The sequence below is a fragment of the Macaca fascicularis genome, chromosome 9, assembly GCF_037993035.2.
Source record: "Macaca fascicularis isolate 582-1 chromosome 9, T2T-MFA8v1.1".
Lineage (NCBI taxonomy): Eukaryota > Metazoa > Chordata > Mammalia > Primates > Cercopithecidae > Macaca > Macaca fascicularis.
The window spans coordinates 84,712,411-84,730,491 of NC_088383.1; positions in this window are offsets into that span (position 1 = coordinate 84,712,411).

The window sequence follows — 18,081 nt, forward strand, 5'->3', positions numbered from 1 at the left end:
GCTGCCCACCTGGGGACCTCGAGTTAGGAACGCTCTCGTGCTCTTGCTTGGTCAAGAAGTGGGGTTCGAAGGGGTAGCCCTGGAGTCTGCAGAATGATTCGTAAAGAACCAGCACTGTCTGAGGGTCAGCCACCGCCTGGTCCCATCCCCCTCTATGCCTGGCGCCATCGTGAGCGGCGGGGGCGGGTGGCGTTATTAGTAAGGAGGCCTTGAGCAGAGCAGGCTCGCCAAGTCTTAGTGCAACAAGTCTATTGGTTTGAAGGAGGATAAACCGGGTTATACGGGTCATTGCTTTCCAGGAGACCTCTAGTGGTCAAAGGTTGAGCTACAGCTCAAATTTGGGTCTCCTATTCGTCCCCTGTCTCAAGAGCTGTGGTGGGGGTGGGACTCCAGCCCAGGTCCGGTGGTAAAGGCTGGAAGCTTCAGAAGGATGGGTATGGTGACAGATTTCTCATGAACTTGTAGCCGGAGCCAAGAGAGACACAGGAACTCGGAGCAAGTGATCCCCCTGGGAAGGGTCATGTGATGCCCTTTGTGAGCACTGGAAGCCCCAAGTTCTCCTGCCCTCGGTACAGATGGAGACCTCCTGTCTTATCTTGATTTTCCTCCCGAGTCTGAGATTAATCAAGTATTATCCGGGAAGTTGGATTAAATTTGCTCAAGCCTTTCCAGTTACAATAGCAATGCTGAGTCTGTTTATTTTTTCTAATTTGTTTGTAAATTAAAGACAAGTCCCACTCCCTCACCCCATCACAAATACACCCTAACACCTCTTAATTTTAACAATTTCATTGCCTTCAAGTGCTCTTGACATTTATGGGTTACTTAGTATAGAAATAACTAAGCTTTTATTTTTATTATTATTATTTTTTTTAATTTTTTTTTTTTGAGACGGAGTCTCGCTCTGTCGCCCAGCCCAGGCTGGAGTGCAGTGGCGTGATCTCGGCTCACTGCAAGCTCCGCCTCCCGGGTTCACGCCATTCTCCTGCCTCAGCCTCCCGAGTAGCTGGGACTACAGGCGCCCACAACCGCGCCCGGCTAATTTTTTGTAATTTTTAGTAGAGACGGGGTTTCACCGTGGTCTCGATCTCCTGACCTTGTGATCCGCCCGCCTCGGCCTCCCAAAGTGCTGGGATTACAGGCGTGAGCCACCGCGCCCGGCCAGCTTTTATTTTTTTAATTGCCTGCACTGCAGGGTACATATATGATGTTTGACTAAATTGTAATCTTGCCCCTTTATTCGGAATGCCATGCCATTCCATCCCAAATGGCAGGGTGCTGGGGGAAAGGGTAGTGGTGACTCAGGCTTTCAGACTCATTTGTGATCCACATATTAATAAATAATTTGATCAAACTGCCCCCCAGCATGGTATTAAAGAAATTGCTGGGAACACCTACTATAGGTCATACTCAAAACAGAGGTCCCAACCATCTGAGGTTATTAAAACATCTTGCCATACCTGATTATTTTTTTTAAAGGAGACAAGAAAATATACAGACATGGAGTCTTGGCTCCACTGGGGGACTCATATGTTGCCTACTAAAATTTCTCTGTGCAGTTTCAAACGGACATTAATGATGCCTTGTATTTGGTGATTTACAACTTATAATTACTTGACAAGCATTAAGTAACTCATTACTTAGAAGCAGAGTGGGTACGGTAGGTAAATCACTAGACTGAAAGTCAAGGGGATCATTCTTCTCTGATTTGCTGTGTATCCATGTCCATGACTATAATTATCTGCCGGGCTCAAACCCTAATTCCGGCTTTGTCAGAATTTCTCACATATTGTGGCAGAATTATCCAGACTGGTCATCTGTATAGAGGCAGCTGCCCTTGCTGGGGAGTCATTCAGATCCATGGAAGTGCTGGCAAGTCCCTTGACTGCCTCCACCTACATTTTGCCATGTCACAGACTGATAATTTTATGACTTGTTATTGCAGGTTGAAATATGTAAATGTGGTAATTCACTAAGGGTATAAGGAGATCTGAGTACTTCAGAAGAAAAATAATACCAAGAAGAACAGTGAGGTTGGTTCTGTTTTCATTTTCAATAAGCTTTGGCCAAAATAAAATTGGGTGGGCTTTACACAAAGACAGTAGGGGACCAGATGAATTTCCCTCAGGGCTTAAAAAATGCCCTTCTAGGGGTATGCTGGCACTAGTTCCCGCCAACTCCCCAGAGCTGATGATTACATTTTCAGAAATTTTGCAAGTCAGATATCAAACACATCCACTATTGAACATTAAATTATATAAGCTGTCAAATAAATTATATTAGAAAACAATGGCAATATACCCTCAACACTCTAATTGTTTTACTACATTTTACTGTTATCTATACTCTGGAGGTTATTTATGTCTTTTGCATTTTTGTGGCCGCGGTACAGTATCCTCAGAGGACTGGTTCCAGGACTCCTGGCAGATACCAAAAGCTGTGGATGCTCAAGTCCCTTATATAAGATGGCGTAGTATTTGAATATCACCTACTCACATCCCCCTTATACTTTAAATCATCATATTGTAATAACTAATATGATGTAAATACTATGTAAACAGTTGCTATATTGTTGTATTTTCCACTTATTTTTATTTTTCACTTATTTCACCATTCACTTATTTTTATTTTTCACTTATTTTTATATTTATTTATTTATTTGTATTTTTTTTTTTGAGACGGTCTCATTCGGTTGCTTAGGCTGGAGGGTAGTGGTGAAATCTCTGGTCACTGCAACCTCCGCCTCCTGGGTTCCAGCAATTCTCCCACCTCAGCCTCCTGAGTAGCTGGGACTACAGTCGTGTGCCACCACACCTGACTAATTTTTGTATTTTTTGGTAGAGATAGGGTTTCAGCATGTTGGCCAGGCCGGTCTCAAACTCTTGACCTCAAGTGATCTGCCTGCCTCGGCCTCCTGAACTGCCGGGGTTACAGGCATGAGGCACCATGCCTGGCCTTTCTGAATATTTTAAATCTGCAGTTGGTTGAATCCTCAGATGCAGAACTTGTGGATATGGAGGACCAACTCTACTATATAAGGGTGTGCTACTCCCCATCTCTTCCCAGTTCACATCCACTGACATCCTATTGGCAGCTTGAAATTGGCCATGGTGGGGTATTTATACCATGGAATTCAGCAAACATTACAAATCAGAGCTTGATTCATTGTTTTGTTGATTGGACTTGAGAAAGTGATGAAGACAATGTTAATACTGTAGATTGTGATGATTAATCTTATGTGTGAACTTGAGTGAGCCATGGGGTGCCCACATATTTGGTCAAACATTTTTCTAGGTATATCTGGGGGAGTGTTTTTGATGAGATTAACATTTGAATCACTAGACTGAGTAAAGCAGAAAAATGATATGCAAAGTAAACCTCCACATGGGTGGGCATCATCTAATCAGTTGAAGGCCTGACTAGAACAAAAAAGCTGAGTAAGAGGGAACTTCTCTAAACCGCCTGCTTGACTTGGGATATGGGTCTTTTCCGGCTTTTCGATTTGAACTGAAACATCAGTTTTCCTGGTTTTCAGACCTTTGGACTCAGCTTGGAAGTACACATTAGCTCTCCTGGGTCTCCCGCTTGGGGACTACAGATCTTGGGACTTCTTAGCCTCCATAATCAATCATGCGAGCCAATTCTTCATAATAAATTAATCTGTCCCTGTCTTTCTCTCCCTCTCTACACATAATCAACACACACACACACACACACACACACACACACACACACACACCCCTTATTCCGTTTTTCTGGAGAACTCTGACTTAGGTTTAACTAAGTCAAGCCTGTAGCCAATCATATTGTGAATAGCACAATTGAGGAAATAGTTTGAAAACTATTATTTGATACCAGCAAAGAAGGTGTTCATGTCATTGATGAAAAAGCGAAGTTCTAGGATACATCTTTGTTTTTTCTCTTTTGTTGTATTCCTTAATATAAGTGAAAATATCCATCAACATTAAAGTTAGAGCTACACTTATTTGTTAATTGCAACCGTAGGTTAGGTATGGATAGCAGAGTTCAGCAAACAGGAACAGAAGCATTCTATAAGAATAAATGAACCAGCTGGAATTCACAATGAAGAGTGTTGTATAATTATTATTTGCACATTTCTGCTATACTTCCTGTATATCTGCAAAATGTATAATAAACTTTCACACATATATATGCATAACTTGATCTAAATATATACATATGTAGAGCTATATATCTAGATCTAGATCTTTGTATATATTTAAATAAAACATACATACCTTTTTGGGGGTGAGGAACTAATTGTTAAAGATTTGAAAGATTTGTATGGGTATCTTTGAACATGATATGCAGTTCAGACTTCTAGAGCAGGGACCAGCAAACTACAGCCTACCACCTGCTCTTCTATAGCTCCCAGGCCAAGAACATGTTTCACATTTTTAAATGGCTAAGAACAATCAGAAGAATAATATTTTGTGACATATAAAAATTATATGCAATTCAAATTTCAGTGTCCATAAATAAATGTTATTGGAACACAGCCATGCTTTTTCATTTATGTATTGTCTACGGCTGCTTTCGCGCTAAAACAGCAGAATTGAGTAGTTGTGACAGAGACCGTATGGCCCTCAAAGCCTAAAATATTTACTGTCTTGCCCTTTGTAGTAGAAATTTGCTGACTTCTGCCCTAGAATATGGAGGTACGTCCCTTGGTTGGGAGTGGTCAACTCAACCAAATGACCTTTTGAAGTCTTTTCTTGCCTTTGGTCCTAGAAATACTTCCTCAGTAAACAGATAGAAAAAAAAAAATGGAATACCTGGAGTTTTTGTGAGGCAGTCAAATCATTGACTCAAGGTCACGGGGAGAGCCCAGGCCATCATAAAAGTAAGAGCGGAGCATAAGATTTCTCACTCATTGGTTTGTATTCTGACCACTGCATGACAGTGCCTTTCTTCCTTACTGCTTGTCCTAAAGCACTGTATAATTTTGTTGGGCGCTGTTAAATATTTATTGAGTTTTCTTGTCCAATGTGGTTCGGTTACTGTGTGTCTGTGTGTGCGATGGGACCCTTCAGGATTAAAGGTGCTATATAAATAGAGGATTATTTTATGAATTGTTATTGCAGGTTGAAATATGTAAATGTGGTAATTCACTAATGCTATATCAGTGCATATATCTGGGAAGCTAGAATGCATTATCCTGCTATTTGAATCTAACATCATTTACATCCTTTTTTAAAAAAAGATGCCCAATCAATTTTTTTTTTAAATGAGGAAACGCAGTAGAGGAAAAAAAAAACCTCCTTTAATGCAATACTTCAGCTGAAAGTTTAATGACACAAAAGGCAGGCAATTCAAAGTTACAGTTCCCACAGCAACTGTAACTCTGCTATATAGCACATTTAGGCATAGATTTCACAGCATGTACTGCAATACAAAATACTCCACACTGGGCATGCAAGGGGGCAGAGTTATGGTTGCTATGGGTACCATGACTTTGAATTTCCAGATTTTTTGAGAGTTTAAATTTTCAACCAGAACATCACATTAATAGTTCATTTTTTTGCATTGAAAATAATAAAGGTTGTATCACTGTTTCCACTGTCAAACCCATCTCCAGCTCAGTCCACTGCTTAGTATAAATACCTACCCAAACATATTCACCCTACTTGCTAAAATTAAACACATGACCTCAGCCCAGGGAGTATTTTAGTTTGCAAATTTATATGCGATGACTTTCACTGGATTAACTAAATCTGTTCCCTCGTCCTTTCTCAAAATCACCCATACATTCAGATTAACCCTCTCAGCATTCTGGTATATTTTATCTGTTATTCATAGGCTGAGAAGATATGATAATCATATTCATTGTGCATGAACGTGTGATGTATATATTTATAATTTATACTCTGTCTACTTCCAAAAAGAACTGGAGGTAGCTAACTACACTTATTCATTTATTCCTTGAACATGTCATGCAATTTTATGTCTTTATACCAGTGGTCACAGGACCCCTTTTCACTTAAAAATTATTGAGGACTGCAAAGAGCTTTTGTTTACGGTGGATATATATACATATAATATTAGCAGGTCAGATTTTGTATATGTAAAATATTATACATTATAATGGAAATATTTTAAAATATTTATAACTGATTTTAAAATAATAATAAATCCATTCTGATGAAACGCTTTTTAATAAAAAATAACTATATTTTCCAAAACAATGAAATATAGTGAGAAGAGACGCATTGTTTTACATTTTTAAAAGTCTCTTTAATGGAAGATAGCTAGATTCTCATAGCTGCTTCTGCATTCAGTGTGTTTCATATTGCAAGTCGTATAGTTTCTGGAAAACTCCACTCCACTGTATTTTTCTCAAAAAATGAAAGTGAGAAAAGCAAATAATGTCTTAATATTATTATAATCATTGTTCTGACCCCTGTGAGCCACCTGAAATTGTTTCAGACGTTCCCACGGATCCCTAGACCATACTTTGACAGCTAGTTCTCCATGCATTTGTTTATGCTGTTCTCCCAAGTATATGTCTCTTCCTTATCTACAGGAAAACTCCTATTCATGCTTTAAGGCACTAGGAAGAATTAATTGCCCCCTTAGCTGTATTCTCATAGCATATTACATATATGCGAATCAGACCATTTATAATATTATGTGGTATTATGACTATATGTTCAAGTATCTGTTTACTGTTGTTAGACTGAATTCCTTACAGGGGAGTCATGTCTTATACATGTTTTCCTCATTTCTTAGGATCATACCTGACATTCTGTATGTATGAAATGTAAGAATTCAATTCAACCAGTGATAAAATAGCTCCCATTCTTAGAGTCCATAATATATTTTAGGAACTGTGTTGAAACTGTCTCAAATTTAATCTTCATAGTAATGTTATGAAGTTGGTACTATTATTATTAATGTTTTTTGATTGAGGAGATTAAGGCTTGCCCATAGTTCAACAGCTAGAAAGTGGGCAGACCCTGATGGGTTTAACATATTGCCAAGAAATATGAGAGAAAGTATAAAGTAGGAAACAGGGTCTTTGCCTTAAAGGCATTTACAATCTACTTTGGGAGACAAGATGTATTTCACAAATGAAAGGCAAATATCCATGCAGAAGTTAGCTAACAGCAGACCACAAATGCCATAATTAAAGCAATGCCTATTTAGTAGAAATGGCTACTTACCCAACGAATCATTCAGATTCAAACTTTTGGAGAATATACTTCTATCAGAAAACCTTTGTTTTAGAATGCACACCAGATAAACAGGTATTTATTTATAAATTATATACTTACTCTTGCACCAATCTGTTACAAATGTATCAATATATATATCAATATGCTCAAAGATATAAATCACTAAATATTTAAAAGAATAAGATAAAATATATAAAGACATTCTACAATATTTTTTAGCATGCTGATGAATTATGCACTCCACTTTGGAGGCAATTTATTTGGACTAGTGGTGCTCAACTTTGGCTGAAAATTAGCTTCTCTGGAGAGTTTAAAAATTGACACTGGGGTCCCAACCCCAGGTCTTGGGAATATTTTACCTTCCCCCTCCACCCCACCCACCAGGGAAGTCTGTGCAACCAAGGGTGAGAATCACTGGTCTAGCCACTAAGGACAATGGCACCCTGTAGAGAGATCAGTGGACTGCAGACAGAGAAGGGAGATACTACAGGTCACTTTAATATTTTTACATGGAAGTATTGAAAATTTGTGTTTGTAAAGTTAGTCAAGCTGAGTTTTAAAATCTCCCCTTGCCTAAGTTGGTGTTCATGTTTTGGTTTTTCAAAACAGTACCCCTTTTGGGTGTGTCTGGCTTGTCAAAGTCTGGGAATGAGGAGATCTGAGTTGTATCCTGGGCCTGCCTCAGAAGTTGCGCTGAGACCTTGGGCTAGTTTTCAACAATTGTAATTATGGGGGTGGTGATTTTCTGTAGTCATAAAGTACTTTGTCTCAGAAAAGTGTATTCTTGGCGTCAATATATAAGCCTGCAAATGGAACCCTGAAATATTTGTTCTGGAAGACATCTTTTAGAACAGCACCCTCGGCCGGGCGCGGTGGCTCAAGCCTGTAATCCCAGCACTTTGGGAGGCCGAGACGGGCGGATCACGAGGTCAGGAGTTCGAGACCATCCTGGCTAACACGGTGAAACCCCGTCTCTACTAAAAAATACAAAAAACTAGCCGGGCGAGGTGGCGGGCGCCTGTAGTCCCGGCTACTCGGGAGACTGAGGCCGGAGAATGGCGTAAAAACCCGGGAGGCAGAGCTTGCAGTGAGCTGAGATCCGGCCACTGCACTCCAGCCTGGGCGACACAGCGAGACTCCGTCTCAAAAAAAAAAAAAAAAAAAAAAGAACAGCACCCTCGGCCGGGCGCGGTGGCTTACGCCTGTAATCCCAGCACTTTGGAAGGCCGAGGAGGGCGGATCACGAGATCAGGAGATCAAGACCATCCTGGCTAACACGGTGAAACCCCCTCTCTACTAAAAATACAAAAAAATTAGCCGGGCGTGGTTGCGGGCGCCTGTAGTCCCAGCTACTCTGGGGGCTGAGGCAGGAGAATGGCGGGGACCCGGGAGACGGAGCTTGTAGTGAGCCGAGATCCGGCCGCTGCACTCCAGCCTGGGCCACAGAGAGAGACTGTCCCCCCAAAAAAAACAAGAAAAGAAAAGAAAAGAAAAAAAAAAGGACAGCACCCTGATTACACTTGAGGAAACTGAGACCCAGAGATGCTAAGTGGGGGTAGTTGGCTTACCTAAGACAAAGCTGCAAGAAGAAAGGGTTAGGACACTGGTTGGGGGAGGAGGAGGAGGCTGCTTCTCATCAGCCAAATGGTTCTCAAATGCGGAATTCCACTTTCATAAAGGACTCAGGATATATGGACAGAATAGAGTACAGTAATTGTGGCTTCTCCATCTTTAACTGATCCCATCAACACAAGGGGTAGGTTTAAAAATTCTACAATAAGTTGTATAGAAGGCTCCCATGTTCCCAAAGTTAGAAAGCCCCTATGGTCAAGGTTTCCTCATTCTTGGATCTGTTTTGAATACAGTCATCCAGAACTTTCTCTATGAATGAGGAGGTTAAACTAGATGAGCTCTGAGGTTCCTTCTGACTCACCATGAAACTTCTAGCGCTGTGTGCATTGCTAGTGTCATGCAAACACAAGGACACGATTAGAGCACAAAGTTGGGTTCAGATAATTCCCTGTTGTACTGCATAACGGAGGAGAGGTATTCTTGCATAATTTGCATTTGAAAATACAGAAGCCTGGGCTCATATAATTCTGAGGGCAAATAGAATTACGCTTTCCCTTGCCTGCTTAACATGGGTCATTATAGGTGAAAGACAGCACAACTGAGAACTGCTGGACCCGGAGGGCCAGTGTCATGCATACACCAAGACAAGTGCATGTTGACAACTTGTCAAGGCTTGTTTCATATGGTTTACATTGGCTTTCATGAAGTGGAAAACAATACATGAAACCATTCTTGTTCTTTCTTCCTCAAAACACATGAAATTATTGGGAAGATTTAAATGTAGGAGTTAACATGACACTTAATGTCTCTTTGTGCCTTTGTTTATGTCATTACTTCTTCTGGATGTCCCTCAATTTGCCTTCCTCACCATATCCACCCAGAGAAGTCCAACATGTCAACTGAAAAATGGACAAACAATAGGAGTAGTCCATTGCCTTAAGTGCTTACATGCATGCATCTAACTCTATACGGCAAGCACTAATATTGTTCTCATTCTAGATGAAGACACTGAGGCACAGAGAGGATATGTAACTGACCTGAAATCATTAAATTCAGAGGCAGAGACTGAATTCAGACTCAAGTAGTCAGTTTCCAGTGTGCTCTCAAAAACACACTTTACCAAGTTTTTGATGGCATTGTAAAGGATATCAGAGAAGAAAAAATTCAAATGTCTGATGAATGCATTAAAATTAAAAAATACAATTATGTTTATGACCCATCAACTTGGCAAATATTTTAAATAGTAGCTGGTGGTGGGGAGGAAGTGAGAACATGGAATTTGCCCTGCTGGTGGGTGTGCCAGTTTGTACAGTCCTTCTGAAAGACAAATTGGCAGTACAGTAAGTCCCTTAAAACACACTGCCAGACCCAGAAATTTTACTCCCATGAATTTATTCTAAGGATAATTTTGGAGAAGTTCACAAAAAATGAATGTATAAAATTTATACAAGAACATTGTTTAAAATAGCAAAAAGTTGGAAACAACATAAATAATTTACAATGGGGGATTGGATAAATAAATCATGGTACAACTCTAATAAAAAATATGCAGATATTAAGAATGTAATAGAACCATGTTTACTGACATGGAAAGATGTTCAAAATATTGTTAAGTTTAAAACAAAAATAGTTTTAAACTTAAAACATAAGTTTATGTCAATAGTAGAATTAAGACAGTTGCAGATTTCTTTGTAGTGTTTGGTAATTTCCATTGTATTACTTACATAAAAAATAAAAATAGACCAGGTGAGGTGGCTCACATCTGTAATCCCAACATTTTGGATTACAGGCAGGTGGATCGCTTGAGCCCAGGAGTTCAAGACAAGCCTAGGCAACATGGTGAAAGCCCCTCTCCACAAAAAATGAAAAAATTAGCCGGGAAGGGTGGTGTGTGCCTGTGGTCCCAGCTATTCAGGAGGCAGAGGTGTGAGAATCACCTGAATCTGGAAGGTCAAGGTTGCAGTGAACTGGGATTGCACCACTGTACTCCAGCCTGGGTGACGGAAAGAGACTCTGTTACAAAAACAAACAGACAAACAAAACCACACAAACAAAAACCCCTAGATTTTCCTTGCCTTAGCCATTGGAAAACTTTTTGCATATGTGCAAAACAGACAGTGACTCTAACCAGAGTGAGTTTAAAGTAAAATTAATTGTTAACATTCATTGAGCACTGAGCACTTATTATGGGCTAGGAGCTCTGTCAAATACTTTAAATGATTTCTTTTCATCCTTACAACTCTTATGATGTGAGCACTCTGTCTTTTTACAGTTCAGAAAACTGAAGCATGAAAAGATTTAAATAACTTGCGCCAAGTTCACTGAGAAGGCAGCTTCTAAGGGGATGTAAATAATTTGTGGGATTCAGAAATAAAAGAATGAAGTTGGCCTTTGGACATTAAGGCAGCATCTCCTATGGATAGGAACGTTAGCTAGTTAGCCCAACGCAGAAGATCAGTTTAGATCTTCTGGTTAAGAATAAAACCATTCATTGAGATTGAGCCCTGAAGGAACTCAGGATGGGTAAATAGCTACGTTGTGTGACTTTTTACCTTGCAGTTAACTTCTCTGCCAGATAGAAAGTGCTTTACTAGTGATTGTTTTTTCCTTTGTATCTCACACAAAGCCTATCCCATCTGAGGAGGAGCCTGAGAGAAAGTCACTTCAATTCAATTTTGGTAATTTAGAGATTTTGCTTGGCACCCGATCTCCTTCCAATACTTGTCTCCATAAACACTGATCTTCTCTACCTCTCTGAGGGGCTCTACCCCTTGGTATGTCGCTGTTCTTCATCATTTAGTGACTAGGAAATACAAAGGCAGAAGTCCTAAATCTGTGGCAACTTCAGAACTTCTAAATAGTAGAGCCGTGGAGGTAGTAGCACAGTTACGGTAGTACACAGTAGCACAGTTGGACATTCTAAGTTGCTGGACATTCTAAGTTGTGTCTACATAGTACTTGACACAAGAGTGAGAAGGCATCAGGTGTGTGAATCAAAGAATGGGCCACTGATAAGTGACTTAGCCCTGAGGAAGGGTAATGAATAGTGACCAGGCTACAAAGAAAATGTGCCCGGTGCCCTAATCTTTGGGTCTCTGCTTAACCTCAGCATGCCTTCAGACACAAAGGAATTGCTTTCAGTGATTGAGTTATCATCAATATTCTATCTTAGATGGAGGAAACCAGGATCTTGAAAGGACAGAAAACTTTTATGATTATTATTCTTTTGTTCATGACATTCATGTTTCTGAAACACCTCTACTTATTCTCTTTCTCATCATTCATTGCAACCCAACTCAAGTGCCCCCACCTCCTTCTATAAATAATTCTCTTGCTACCAGACATATTGAGAATGATCTCAATATACCTGGAACTGCATAGAAAGCTTGGACTGCTTTCCTTGGCTGTGTCTTTTTAAATAAGTTGTATAGCTATATTCCTCTGGCCTTGAGGGACAGGAACTCTATTACATAACAACAATGACAAAACAATGCCAACAACTAGCATGGCACAAGCCTATTTATTTCAATAGAGAGAAGCCTAGTGGTTTAAGGTAGACATCATCTATCAAACTAAGCTTTCAGTACTTGAAGCTTTGAGGCTTCAAGTGGTTTGAAAAGTCCAGTGTACCTAGAACCTATTCTGTGCTTGGGGTTAATTGGCTTCTAGCTCAAGACCAAAAGGTAGGAGATACTGGTTGTAGGATTGGTTCGCTCATCACTAAGACATATTCTCAGTCACTTCTTGCAGTCTTGGTTCTCTCATCTGTCAGTTGACACAGAGCCAATCATACCTAAAAGAATTATTGTGAAAACAAAATAAAATAATGGATGTGAAAAGCCTTTAAAAGTTGAAAGCACTAGGCAAACCCAAGGCATTATTTGGCATTATTGTAAATGACAAACCAAATCTTATGTGGCAGAGGAGATTGCAATTATAAGGATGGGTGGTCAATACTTAAGATTCATGTATGATCAATGAAACCAACTATCTGTGGAAATGACATCCACCAAGGAAAAGCCTGAGTGGTTGAGGAGGTCACAGGGAGATGAGGACAGCTCATATTCGATCAAGGGAGAATATTCATATTGCTGAAATATAGAACTCTGGGAGTTTTTTCATAAAGTGTTGCCTAAAGTTTGATCTGTGAAACAGGTTTTTCAGGGACAAAAATGGGTCAAATAGATTTGAGTTAGACAAAGTCAAATAGAATTTTCACTCACCGTCTTTAGAATGCCAACTTGACTCTTCAAAAGGGAGAGAGGCAGGAAGCTTTAATCTTTTCAAGGGCAGTCACCTGGCAAAAGCTGAAGCTCAACCCATTGTATTAGATCTGACTGCAGGGAGTATGTGTTTATGATCTGCTTGGAGTTTCTGAGATAAGAACCAAAAGACGAAGACTTGAATGATGTTTCTCCAGCACTATGAAAGTGAAAGAGTCAGGTACAGTGGCGTGCACCTGCATTCCCTACTACTTGAGAGGCTGAGGCGGGAGGATTTTGAGCCCAGGAGTTTGACACCAGCATGGGCAATATAGTGAGATGCAGTCTCAAAAGAAGAAGAAAATAAAATAAAAGAAACTTGGGTTTTGGCAGTCATGGGAATTTTGGTCCTAGGAAAGCTGGAGAAAGCTGGACTCTATTATGACAGAGGGGATTGATTAGGCACACTTTGGTATGTGAGAATTCTCCTTCCAGACAACTGTTGCCCTTGTCCCAATCCTTGGCTCTCCACCAACCTTCTGTTACCTGCTCAGCTTCCAGGCACTGTTATCATGGAGAGCAGTGTAAATGATGGGCAGCACCATTCAAGAAAAAAAAAAAAACAACATTAAAAATTATTAAATTCATGTTCATTTTTCTTAATTACTAATCATAAAATTAGCACATTTACTCAAAATTTCAAATGGAAGAAATATAGAGTAAGAAGTGGATACTCTTTCTCCATCTATCACCATGCTATGACACATAGTTTAAAATTGCTACATTAAAAAACAAAATGGGCCAGGCATGGTGGCTCACACCTACAATCCCAGTCAGTGCTCAGGAAGACCGAGGAGGCAGGATCACTTGAATGCAGGAGTTTGAACCCAGATAGAGAGATTCTGTCTCTACAAAAAATTAAAAAATAGCCAGGCATGGTGGTGTGCACCTGTAGTCCCAGCTACTTGGGAGGCTGGGGTGGGAGAATCACTTCAGCCCAGGGAGGATACAGTGAGCTATGATCGCCACTGCACTCCCAGCCTGGACAACAGAGCAGGATCCCATCTCTAAAACACCAACCAAGTAACCAAACAAACAAAAAAACCCATTAAATGACTAGAAGCCAGTTCACAATATTTCATAACTATTTATTTAACCAGTTCTCTATGGCTGGACATTTAGGTAGTTTCCAAATTATCATCATTACAATAGGTGTTGCAATAAACTTGGACATTTATTTTTGTGAATGCATTTTCTATGAGATAGATACACAGAAGTGAAACTGCCATCACAACTCATAACTAAATTGAAAATTTGGCTATGTACTGCTAAATTGGCCCCCTCAAAATGGCACCAATTTCCACTTCCACCAGGAGTATATGAGGGTTGCTCATGAATTTGATCAGTTGGGTGAGTTGCTTGGGACAGACTATGTCTGAAGCAATGACAAAAGTGATGATCTGGACTGCAAAGTCTCAGGAACTTGATGACACAAGAGCTACTCCTGTGTCGGGCCTTGTATAGGTGGTCAGCATGCCATGCCTAACAATGTTGACCTCACACATCTCTCGTTAACTGTAAATCAGACCACATTATGGCTCCTGAAGTGCACTAGACTGTACATCAATTTCCTACGAGAGCCCTAATCAATTGTTTCTGTGAGGGGTTTTAAAGGACCCTGAAACATCATACTTCTTTTTGGCCCAAGGCTTGAATCAATTAGAGTTAGGCAAAAGAGTAAGACAGAAAGAATCAAAACATCACCTTTGTCATTGTTAAAGTTGCTACTGAGGAATGTGGTTATATCTGCTGTGCCAGTGGGCGTCCCCATTCTTAACTGTGATATTACAGGGACCACAACCAGCCTCCAGCAGCATTGGACCACTACTGATCTTCCTACAGGCTGAGGAGTAAGTTCACTGATAAATTCATTAGCTGGTAGAGAAATATCAGAGTACATGCTCTGTGTGAGTGTGCATACTGCCAGAGGAAGGGGCTTGGCAACCCATGGCTAGTGTTGCTTTTAAAGCTTACCAATCAGATTATGTCTTTTTTTTCTTCTCTGGAGGAAAGTAGGAGTGTTACATTAGTGGTGCTCTGTTTACAAGAAGGAAATGTCAGGAATAGGGGAGATTCTTGCTCTTTCTGCCTCAACCTTCCCCCTGCCATGCCATCCCAACAGCAGTGTCCACCTAAAATGTTTAGTGGGAAAGAGTTTCATAATTGATTAGTAATGTCTGCCATGAGAGTGGGCAGGGGGAGTTATGGCACATTTGTCATACATTTTCAATCCTACAATAATTATGCAATGAGTAATATGTGGTTAGTATAAAGGTTCAGTACAGTTGTGTCTTCTAAATTATAAAAGAGTTTCACTACAGATCAGCCACCCCCACAGACTTTCTGTCTCTATTTTTCTGAGTGTTCTGAGTCTTTCTCCTATAGTAGGGTGGAGAGATACTCTGGTCCCAAATAATTCATAACAGTCTAGGTCTTTATACCACTTGGTGCTATTCCCAGTACAGAGCTGATATTTTCATTGTAATGGTTTATAATTAAGAACTCACATATCCAAATCTCCAGCTTTTACTACTGGGGAACAGAGGCAGAAAAGAAAAAAAAAGTCAGTACTAGTATTTGCCAAGTGGCCAAGGATAAAATTAGTAGTGAAACAATTAGATTTTCAAGCTATTAAAAATGTATTACAAACAATGGAACATTTAAATAAAATGAAGCTGATGTTGTCTTTCTGAACACTTGGCATGTTCTACTTTGTGCTCCTGTTGATGTTCTTTCTTACAGAAGGAATTTTTATTTATTTTTAATTTTTTTTGCATGCAGATACTTTCCATTTGCAGTACTGAGGAGAAAATAATTTTTTTACTTGATTGGGTGGCTTTGATGCTAAAGAGAGGAGCCAAATATGTCAATGTCCAATTAAGCTGGATTTAAAAAATGCATGAGCAGCCTAATAGGAGAGTAATAGATGCTGGGCGGGATTGAGTTAGGAGACAGGAAGGGGTGTATTGAAGAGGAAACCACTGGGAAGACAAAAAGAAAAGATCTGTTCTTCTATTAACATCTTTCCTGGTAGACACTTTATTATTTCCAGCCCTTTCCCATATTCAGCCAATAAGATGGCTGTTCCCTGGGATGGGACTTTAATTAACCCCAGATGAAATAAGCCCCTCTCAAGATCCCTGACCAAATACCTTCCCCTTCAAACTAATTTTTCCTGAACTTTAAACATTGGTGTATTTTCTTTCTGATTTTTTTACTTATCAATTTGCCACTTGTGCTGTTTCCTCTCCTAATTTTATATAAATAAATATATATATTTAGAGACAGAGTCTCGCCCTGCCACCCATGTTGGAGTGTAGTTAGGCGATCATAACTCACTGCAGCCTTAAACTCCAGAGCTCACGGGATCCTCCTGCCTCAGCCTCTGAGTAGCTGGCATTACAGGGGTGAGCCACCATGCCTGGCTATTTAATTAATTAATTTACGTATTCATTTTTTTGAGACAGAGTCTCGCTGTGTCACCTAGGCTGCAGTGCAAAGACACGATCTCAGCTCACTGCAACCTCTGCCTCCCGGGTTCAAGCAATCCTCCCACCTCAGCCTACCAAGTAGCTGGGATTACAGGCACACCCCACCACGTCTGGCTAATTTTTGTATTTTTAGTAGAGACGGGATTTCATTATGCTGGCCAGGCTGGTCTTGAACTTCTGACTTCAGGTGATCTGCCCACCTTGCCCTCCTGAAGTGCTGAGATTACACATGGGAGCCACTGCATCTGGCCTGGCTGTTTATTTTATTGACTCACTTTTAAAACTGTTTATAACTGAAAGAAAAGTCAGTATCCACCCGCAGTAAATACAAGGAAATCATAAAAGTAAGTAAAATGGAAACAAAAATGCTACTTAAAAGTTTTTTAAAAATAAAATTCACCAATGAAAATCAATTAATGATAAACCCAATAAATTAAAAAATTTCCACACCTAAAATAAATTTCTTAATGACAAAAATAGATCTATTTATTTGTAGTCACTAATGGAGGGATATTTAACTCATTGGTGCTTAGTTCCACCCAAAATCATGTCATTGTCTGCAGTTTGGGAAACAGACTTTTCAAGGGGGCAGTGAAGTAAAGTAGGAAAGGTTGGGATTTAAAATCAGACCACACTGAGTTTGACTTCTAGTTCCAGCTGTTACTGGCCCCTCACAGTAAAAGTAGGATGATAACATCTACTTCACAGGACTGCTGTAAGGCTAAAATGTAATTGTATTGAAAAGCATTTAGGACATATTTAGGCAATTTCAGTTTTATTCTTTTCTACCAATATAATATTAGTAGAATATCCCCAGTTTTGGAGTCTTTTTGTCTTGGTGGAGAAAGGCATTAACAAAACATGGAATCATAGAATTTGAGAAATAGAAGGCATTTCTCAGAAAAAATAAATAACGTTTACAGGCTGTATTTATTTTCCATTCAAAATAAAAATAGTTTTATTGAGTCCCATGGGAAAAATGTACCGTCTTACCACTTGCATGATCTACTTCATTGACTAGAAGAATGTCAATGAAAAAATTCTCACAGTTTGTCTTTATTTAGTGTAAATATCTCGGTTATTTGAGAAGCAGCAACAGAGGTAGCATCCTAATCATTTAGCCTTATATTCAAAGCGAGGCCAGTGGGCTACATGGCATCCATGGGCCTCTGTAGCTCCTCATTGAGTAGCCATTTTTTTTCAGTACTGATGAACAAATGGAGATGCAGAGCATTGAGTGTCCCTGTGATATTAACAAATAAATAAATCACATTGAGTGGCAACACAGAGATTTACCCAATATATACCCTCATCAAATGCTTACTAGTGTCCCAATACCAACTGACAGTATTTCATACAGTTTTGGAATAACAGAATGCTCAATATAGAAGGAAATTCAGGGCTTGCTTAGCTCAGGAGGTCAGGTAGCTAACATTAAGGAGTGACGTGGGGCTGAAGGCACTGGGGAACCAGAGAGATCAAGCTATCCTAAAAGGCGCCACCTCCTAAACTGTTCCCCTGCAAGACTTTGAACCCAGTATTGCCAGATATGACTTATAA